This window comes from Populus alba, chromosome 14 (genome assembly GCF_005239225.2).
Source record: "Populus alba chromosome 14, ASM523922v2, whole genome shotgun sequence".
Lineage (NCBI taxonomy): Eukaryota > Viridiplantae > Streptophyta > Magnoliopsida > Malpighiales > Salicaceae > Populus > Populus alba.
The window spans coordinates 23,521,801-23,531,800 of record NC_133297.1 but is presented as its reverse complement, the minus strand read 5'-3'; positions in this window follow the sequence as shown (position 1 = coordinate 23,531,800).

Sequence of the window (10,000 nt, the reverse complement as noted above, 5' to 3'; positions counted from 1 at the left end):
GTCAGCCCCACGGCAATATCCATCAACAGGCTGTGTCCTCTCCCCCACCTTTGCATGGTCAGCCACACGGCAATTTTAATCAACAAGACGTTGAGGACATATTCACGCCAGAGGGTGCACTTGACAATTCAACTGGTTGGATTAAGGTGGATTCTCGCAAGGCTAGCAAGCTGCGCAAGGGAAAGGAAGTAGTTGGTTCTGGCCGGGTGCCTCATTCTCCACCCACCCCTCCTGCTTCCATGAGTACAGGTCAGCACCCTCCTCTTTCTCCTAGACCAAATTTGTTGAGTGCAATCCCTTGTGATGGACATGCACAGGACCGTCCCCCTACTGCTCCATTGAAAATTCCTTGCGAAGGGGAGGATCACAGCACAGCTCCTGCTCTGGGTCAGAACCCATTAAGTGTAATCCATTGTGATGGACGCCCCCCTACTGCCCCATTGATAACTCCTAGTGAAGGGACGGATCACAACACAGCACCTGCTCCGGGGATTGCTATAGGAGCTGGGAACCTTGTGAATGTTTATCCAGTTGAAGTAGCTGATCAGTGTGGAGTCAGAACTCGTAACCAAAAGCAGCGTGGTCGAGGCGGAAGGGTACTCCCTTCCACTGCTCACCCATGATAATCTATAGCTGGAATGTCAGGGGGCTGAACAATCCCCTGAAGCAACATGAGGTAGTTAGCCTCATGAAGAAGAACAAGCTTGATGTTTGTGGTTTGCTGGAAACCAAAATGCTCCCGGCCAGGATTGCTTCCATGCATGCACGTAGGTTGAAGCTTTGGAAGTATCTCTCCAATGCTGAATCAGCCCACACGGCTAGGATTCTTCTCTTTTGGAAGCCTGATACAGTGCATGTTACTTTGCTTGCCTCCTCTGCGCAAGCCATTCACGTTTCCATCTCTTGCTTAATCTCCCACGTAAGCTTTAAGGCTACGTTTGTATATGGCTTCAATTCCATCACAGCTAGGCGTCCTCTTTGGAGAGGATCTAAGGAGCTGGAATTCCAGCCATCCATGGCTGATTCTTGGAGACTTCAACTCCTTACTTTCCTCCTCCGACAAGCACAATGGTGAGGCAATCTCCTCTTATGAAGTTTCAGATTTTAATGGCTGCTGTCTTGATATTGGCCTTCGGGATGTTAACTATACGGGTTGTCACTACACTTGGTCAAATGGTACTGTTTGGAGCAAGCTGGATAGAGTTTTAATTAATCCCTTCTGGCCCTCTTTGCATCGGTCTACTCATGTGCACTTTGAAACTCCAGGGGCTTTTTCAGATCATTCTCCTGCTGCAGTGAGGCTGGATCCGTATGTGCAGGGGAGACGAAGCTTCAAATTCTTCAATATGTGGGCTGCTCATGATCAGTTTATGGGAGTGGTTTCTTCTTGTTGGTCTTCCTCGATTTATGGCACCCCGATGTATATTCTTTGTCGCAAACTCAAGCTCCTGAAGGGTCCCTTGAAAGAGCTTAACCGGCTTCATTTTAGCCATATTTCGGAGAGGGTTTCTCGGCTTGAGTCGCAGCTCGACCAGCTCCAAACTGTGTTTCAGCAAGATAGGGATAACCCGTTGTTGTTGGAGCAGGACAAGCTCCTTCGCTCCAAACTTTCTTCCCTGAAGTATGCGGAGAACCAGTTCTTTAGGCAGAAAATTAAATGTCAATTCCTTAAGGACAGTGACAGGGGGTCTAAGTTTTTCCATGCTCTCATGGGTCACAACCACCGGAGGAGCTTCATTCCTGCCACCACATGCAGCAATGGTCGGACTACTACCTCTCTTAAGGAAGTTGGGGATGCATTTGTGGCTTACTATCAGCAGCTGTTGGGCACCCCGAAGCCTACCACCCCCATTGACAGTGACATAATTCAGCGTGGTCCACGCCTCCCTTCCCACCTCCAGGATGCCCTTTTAGCCCCGGTTGCTCATGATGAAATTCGGCGAGTTGTCTTCAGTATTGCCAATGAAAAAGCGCCTGGCCCAGACGGGTATTCCTCCTTCTTCTTCAAGCAAGCCTGGCCTATAGTTGGGGGGGACTTCTGCGCTGCCATCCAAGATTTTTTTCACACTGGCCGGCTGCTCAAACAAGTGAGCCACTCCACCATTGCATTGGTTCCCAAATCCGGGAATGTATCCTCCCCCGCTGATTTCAGGCCTATCTCCTGTTGTAATGTAATTTACAAAGTGTTGTCCAAGATCCTAGCTAGTCGGTTTGCTCAAGTTCTTCATGAAATGGTCAGCCCCATGCAGAATGCGTTCTTGGGTGGGAGATATATGAGTGACAATATAAATCTGGTTCAGGAATTGCTCCGCCAATATTGCAGGAAACGTTCTTCTCCCCGTTGTTTGCTGAAAGTGGACTTCAAGAAGGCCTTTGATTCAGTGCAATGGGATTTCTTGGAAAGTCTTCTCTGCCACCTTGGTTTCCCTGCTCATTTTGTTGTGCTTGTTATGCAGTGCATTTCCTCGGCATCTTACTCAGTAGCTGTAAATGGAGATCTTCATGGGTTTTTTTCGGGACAGTGTGGGGTTCGTCAAGGAGACCCCTTGTCTCCGTATATGTTCATCTGTTGTATGGAATATTTTTCAAGGATGCTCTCTCTAGCTTCTCAGCAGGAGGGGTTTCGGTATCATCCCAAATGTGCAGCTCAGGGCATCACCCACCTTGCATTTGCAGATGATGTCCTTCTTCTTGCGCGGGGGACCTCTCATCAGTCTCTTGTATTATGCAGCAGCTTGCTACCTTTGGCCGACCTCAGGTTGCACATTAACCCCAGAAATCGTTTCATTTTTCTTTGGGGGAGTCAGTTCTGTGCAGAAGCTTGCTATTCTTTCAGCCTCCGGCTTCAGCGAAGGGCAGTTTCCTTTTACATACCTTGGAGTCCCACTTAGCCCGCACAGGCTGCTTGCTAGCCAATTCACCCCGCTTCTGCAAGACCTGCACTCGTCAATCCAAGGCTGGATGGGTAGATATCTTACTTATGCAGGAAGATTGGAGCTCCTCCGATCGGTTTTATTTGGGAAGGTCCAGTTCTGGTTAAATATCTTTCCTGTCCCTGCTAGTGTGTTGAAACAAATTATCAGTATTTGCAGGAATTTCCTCTGACTGGCGATGCCTGCCGGGGTTCCTCCGCCATTGTCGCCTGGAAGAATGTCTGTTCCCTACAAATGAGGGTGGTCTGGGTTTGTTTGATCTCCAAGCCCGTAACCGTAGTTTCTTAGCAAGCAGCTATGGAATATTCATCTTAAATCGGACTCGGTTTTGGATTCGTTGGATTCACCATTTTTATTTGAGCAGTGACTCCGTCTGGTCGGTCCAGGCGCATCACTCCTCGTCCCCCTTTGTGGAAAGCCATCATCCACGGTTAGGGAGGTCATCTCTCAACATTGTGGGGCTCAGAGTGGAGAGTGTCTCTATGATGAGAAACTGGTCTTAATTCTACAGGTCCTTTTCTTGCCCATGCATATGATTTCTTCAGGCCGTCTGGTCCAACCGGTCCCATGGGGACCGGGTTTGTCTGGGAGCGGTGGTCGCTTCCAAAATACAGCTTTATATTATGGCTGGCGACCCTGCGGCAAGCTTAAAACTCGAGACAGGGTTGTGGTTCATCCCGTCTGATCCCTTCCTGTGCTTCTGTAGAAGTGTGAAGCCGAGTCCATGCTCATTTGTTCTTCGCATGTAACTGGACGGGGCAGGTTGTGGGACAGGATAAAAGATTGGCTTCACATTGCAGGAGGATGTCGTTCCATCTTTGTGGGTGCCAGTGCAATTCGGGGGCTAATATCCTAAGAGGTCTAATCTTGCTCTCACGGATGCGTAGGGTGTCCTTGGGTATCACTGTATATCTTATCTGGGAAGAAAGAAACAAGCGGATTTTTGATGCCAATCCAGAGAAGTTGAAGCCATGTTCAGGAGGTTCCAAATTTGTGTTTATACCGTGTTTGATTTCCATGATAAGGACCGCCTCCAGTTGTTTCCGATTCAATAGCTCCTCGCGGGGTTGTTGGGTTCTGGTTGAAGTAGTCCACTGGGATCATAGGAGAGGGCAGAATTATTTTTGCTCATTTCCCGTGGCTGGTTTGGGAGTTGCTGCTGCCATGGGAATTGCACGGGTGGCGTCCAAGCGAGTTTTCATTGAAAAATTTTTGTTAAGGGTTCATCTGGCGAGTGCATGGTTCATGCAAACATGGATTTAATCTGGATGGGGGCGTGTGAGGATCTGATTGGCCCCCTTGTTATGATTGAAGGCCTTTGCTTTCTTCATTGTGATGATGCAACTTCGCTGTCTATATGGTCGGCAGGCTAAAGAATTAATATGTTAGGCTTGTTCTTGGTGGGTGTCTTGTGCATACTCTCCCGCGGGGTCCCTGCATGGATTCATTCAAGGTTTGGCTGCGTTCTTTTGGCTGCTTCTTTCATGGCTGGTCCTGTGATGGGTGGCTGTCTCGATTGGTTGGATAGTCTCCGGGTGGCTCTTCAATTCTTTTTGCAGTTCATTGCAGTGCATTTAGCTCATTGGCCGGTTTGTTCCTGCTCCATTAGCTGCAGGCGGTCTCGGTGCTGGGTTTGCCATTGGTTTCTAGGCAGTCTATCTCATTTATGATGCTGCAATCCTAATTGCTTTTTCTTCGTGCCAGTGTTCTTACTCCCAATTGGTCCTCCCTTAGCTTCGCCTTTCTTCTTGTGGCTCCATCCACGTTGAAAATTGTTTGCCGTGGGAGTTGTGCTGGATCCATTGGCTTGGAAATTTCTTAGCTTGGCGTGCATGTTATTCCTGCCGTGCATGGGTTCTTACATGGCGTCCCTGCTAATGTGTTGCTGGTTGGCTGTTCGTCCCGGCTGAATTATTGCCACTTCTTGGTTTGTTGTCCCCGGCTTGTCTTGCATCATTGGTTTAGTGCTGTTTCTCCCTCGGTCGGCTGATAAGGCTGAGTGTGTTTGGCTTTTATTGATGGCTTTCCTGCATGGAGCGATGTTCATGGCTTTGAGCCAATTGGTTTTGGGAGCTCATTCCTTTTTCTGTTTTCAGCTTGTATTTTTGCTGATTTTCAGTTTCTGTTTCATTGGGGGAAGTTTTCCCTAAGTGTTCCTTTGTACATTTTCTGTACTCTGCTGGTTTCCCAGCCCTGTATTGCAAGCTTGCCTTGCTCTTTTTGATATAATAATATACTTCTTACATTTTATCAAAAAAAAGAAAGAGCTCTCAGTCAAGAAAGAGCTCTCAGTAAGAAAGTCAGAGAGAGAAACTAGAGAGAGATGCTCTCCTTCCACCGAAGCTGTTTTCCTCCTTCGATCATGGCTGCCTACTGCACCGTCCCTTTCTCCAGTAATTACCTTCAATTTTTTCCTTTCTGTCCGTTTATCAAATGGCCAAAAACAAAAGGAAACAAACATCTATTGTCCGGCGCCCACATGTCCCAGCCCCACCTTCCACTACCGGTCTTGAAATCAACCCAGCTCTTGATAGGCTGGACGTCTCCCCTCTCCCCGTCAACTCATCCAGTATTGGTGGCACAAATGGACCAATATCTGCTGTCCAGCGCCCACATTCATCCAGCGGTGCTGGCACAAATGGACCCCTGTTGGGTCCCTTGAAGCTTAACCATTATAACAAGAAGAGCTCGACGAAGAACTTGAAGCTGATGCCGTTTCTTGCCCCCCTTGTCCAGCCCCTCCCCCCTTGCCTCCATCTTCACCCCATGATGTGGGTCCTCCCCAACTTGCTTCAGCAATGGCGGTTGCTTCTGGTTCCAAACATTTGGATGTGGTTCTGGTGGAAGATTGCTCTGATGATGAGATCCTTGATGAGGATCAGCTGGATTTCAACTTCACGGATGAAGAGTGTGAAGACTCCCCCCAAGCTCCTGCTATGCTCCCTGCCCCCCACTTGTCTTCCCCTCCTCCATTGCTCCCTGCCGAGCAACCCCCCTTGCTGCCAAAGAAAGTGATGTCTTCAGCTCCCATTTCAGGTAGTAAAGAGCTTGCCCCCCCCCCCCTCCGTTGCAGGTAAACCTACCCCTGCTCCCAGCAACAACAAATGGCGAGATCTTTTCAGTTCAAATAAATCTACTACCCCCTGCACCAAACTTCAAAATTTCTCACTAAATAACCTTTCCAAAACCTGTGTTATATCCCCAGAGGATATCCAGCCGCGATTTGAAATTTGGAATCTTTGTGTTGTGGGTTATGTTTCTGGGAAAAATCCTGGCTTCAAAGCGCTTCAAAGAATTATCGCCACTAACTGGAAGTGTGAGGCCACGCTCACTATCCATGAGACTGGCTGGTTGATTTACCATTTCAAATCAGAGGAGGACAAACTTGCAGTCCTTCGTGGAGGACCTTATTTAGTCTATGGCCGGCCACTTGTTCTTAGGCAAATGACAAAATATTTTGATTTTTCCAGTGCAGAGATGTCACGGGTGCCAGTCTGGGTAAATTTCCAAGTCTTTCCATTTGTGTTGTTGGTCCCCAGTTTGTCTATCAAAAATAGCTAGTGTTATTGGAAAACCCATCCAATGTGATCAGCTTACTTCAAATTTAGGCCGTATGTCCTATGCTAGAGTACTGGTGGAAATTGATCTCCTTGAGGAACTTCGTCATAATGTGAAGATTTCTTTGCCTGAAGGGTCCACTTTGCTGCAAAAAATTATATACGAGACTCTGCCCAAGTATTGCAACTTCTGCCATGTCCTTGGCCACACTCGTCTCCTTTGTTCCAAGGTTGCTGCCACTACCAGCAAGGTGCCTTGCCCTCAGCCCCAACCTCAGGCTGGCGTAGATAAAGGTACTGTTTTTGGCAGGTTGGGTCCCCAGTCTCCTCCTCCTCCAATGGTGCAAGGCCATCCCCAAGACAATAACATTCAAGAGGCTTCTGAAGGCATTCCCCAGATTTTTCCTCCAACGGTGCAAGGCCATCTCAATAGTATTCAAGAAGCTCCTGAGGACACCACTAGACCAGACGCAGCTCTTGACAATTCTGCTGGTTGGGTTACAGTTGTCTCTCGCAAATCTAGTAAGCAGCAAAAGGGGAAGGCTGTGGCTGAGTCTGAGCCAGTGCTTACTTCCCCGGCTCCACCCTCTCTTCATGCTTGCACAGGAGCCGTTCAGACCTCCTCTCAAACAGACCCATCGGTGACAGCCTCTTGTGTTGGACAAGTTCAGCGTCCTTCCACTACTCCCTCTGCACCGCTGGACGTGACTTATTGTATTGCCCCGCTGGAAGTGAATTATAGTGATGGTGCGGCTTCCTCCCCCACCAGAACACATATTGTGGCAACCACTGCAGGAGATATGGCTTTGGTTAGTAATCCTGTAAATGTTCCTCCCGTTTGCATAGGTGCTGTCCAGCACCCCCCCATTGCTCCGCTGATAGTGCATTCTTGTGATGGTGAGGCTCACAGCTTCTCACCATCGACAACTACTACTAGTGATATTGTTGTGGTTGGGAATTCGGTGAAGGCTCCTTTAATTAATGCGGCTGACCAGTATGGAGTCAGGACTCGTAACCAAAAGCAGCGTATTCGTAGTGGAAGGGAATTCCCTTCACCTGCAAAACGATGATAATCTATAGCTGGAATATCAGGGGACTGAATAATCCCCTGAAGCAGCATGAGGTAGTTAGCCTCATGAAGAAGAATAAGATTGATGTTTGTGGCTTGCTTGAAACCAAAATGCTCCCGTCCAGAGTTGCTTCCATGCATAAATTTCGGCTGAAGCATTGGCAGTACCTTTCAAATGCAGATATAGCCCACACGGCTAGAATAATTGTTTTTTGGAATCCGGATACAGTTCAGGTTGCTTTGCTTGCCTCCTCTGCGCAAGCTATTCATATTTCAGTCACCTGCTTAATATCCCAGGTTAGCTTCATGGCTACTTTTGTTTATGGTTTTAATACCATCACTGCAAGACGTCCTCTATGGACGGATTTAAGGCGTTGGAACTCCAATCACCCCTGGCTGGTCCTTGGAGACTTCAACTCCCTCTTTCCTCTGCTGACAAACACAATGGTGAGGCTATCTCATCCTATGAAGTCTCTGACTTTCGAGATTGTTGCTTTGACCTGGGTCTTTCGTGATGTAAACTACACTGGATGTCACTACAGTTGGACAAACGGCACAGTTTTGGAGTAAGCTCTGACAGGGTCCTAATTAATCCCTCATGGTCATCTCTGCAACGCTCTACTCATGTGCACTTTGAACCTGCTGGTGCATTCACTGATCACTCCCCTGCAGGCAGTTAGGCTGATCCATATGTTTCAGGGTAAGCGGAATTTTAAATTCCTTAACATGTGGGCTTCACATGATAGATTTTCTGAGGTGGTCTCTTCCCACTGGCTCTCTCCAGTATATGGCACTCCTATGTTCATTTGTGCCGCAGGCTTAAGCTTCTAAAAGGGTATTTAAAGGAGCTGAATCGTCTTCACTATAGTCACATCTCAGAGCGGTATTGCGGCTGGAATCTGAGTTGGAGCATCATCAATTCGAATTGCAGGCAAGACATGGACAACCAAACCTCTATTGGCTCAGGACAGGATTCTTCGCTCCAAAGCTTCTTACTATAAAGTTTGCAGAAAAGCAGTTCTTTAGTCAAAAGATAAAATGCAACTTTCTTAAACACAGTGACAAAGGATCCAAATTCTTCCATGCTCTTCTAGGCCAGAACCACCGAAGGAACTTTATTCCAGCCATTATGTGCAGCCATGGAAGTCTTAGCACATCATTACATGAAGTTGGTAATGAATTTGTGAGTTTTTACCAGCGGTTGCTTGGCTCATCCAGGACCATTCTTCCGCTCGACAGTGCAGTCACCCACAGTGGTCCATGTCTCCCAGCTAGTTCCCATGACCTTCTCCTTGCTCCGGTTTCTCAAGAGGATATTAGGAAGGCAGTGTTCAGCATTGGTAATGACAAAGCCCCCGGTCCCAATGGCTACTCCTCTTTTTTCTATAAACAAGCTTGGGATGTTATAGGAGGGGATGTTTGTGCGGCTGTAAAGGATTTTTTCCATTCTGGCAGGCTCCTAAAGCAGGTAAATCATTCAATTATTGTTCTGGTTCCTAAATCAGCAAATGGTTCTTCTCCATCAGATTACAGGCCAATTTCATGTTGTAATGTTATCTACAAAGTAATTGCCAAGCTCCTAGCAGATCGCCTAGCTCATGCCTTAATGGACATCGTCAGCCCCATGCAAAATGCATTTCTAGGTGGCAGATACATGAGTGATAACATTAACCTTGTCCAGGAGCTCCTTCGGCAGTATGGTAGGAAGCGCTCCTCCCCTCGTTGTTTGTTGAAAGTTGATTTCAAGAAAGCATTTGACTCCGTACAGTGGGACTTCTTGGCAAACCTCCTTCGGCAGCTTGGGTTCCCAGCACATTTTGTTTTGCTTGTTATGGAATGTGTATCCACTGCCTCATATTCTGTTGCAGTCAATGGGGATATTCACGGTTTTTTCTTGGGGAAGAGTGGAGTCAGACAAGGAGACCCTTTGCCTCCGTATCTCTTTATCTGTTGTATGGAATATTTTCCAAGACGGGACGAATGGGGAGCCCACAGGCCGATGCCCGGAGCGCGCATGTGCCGGGGCACGCCGTGACGGCGCGCGCTGCAGTCCACGATCGCGACGACGGCGTCTCCACTGGCGTTTCAAAGGCCCGGGCTTTGGCCGCCACCGCGATCCGCATCGGTCCACGCCCCGAGCCGATCGGCGGACCGGCCGTAACCGTTCCACATCCGACCGGGGCGCATCGCCGGCCCCCATCCACTTCCCTCCCGACAATTTCAAGCACTCTTTGACTCTCTTTTCAAAGTCCTTTTCATCTTTCCCTCGCGGTACTTGTTTGCTATCGGTCTCTCGCCCGTATTTAGCCTTGGACGGAATTTACCGCCCGATTAGGGCTGCATTCCCAAACAACCCGACTCGCAGACAGCGCCTCGTGGTGCGGCAGGGTCCAGCCACAACGGGGCTCTCACCCTCTCCGGCGCCCCTTTCCAGGGGACTT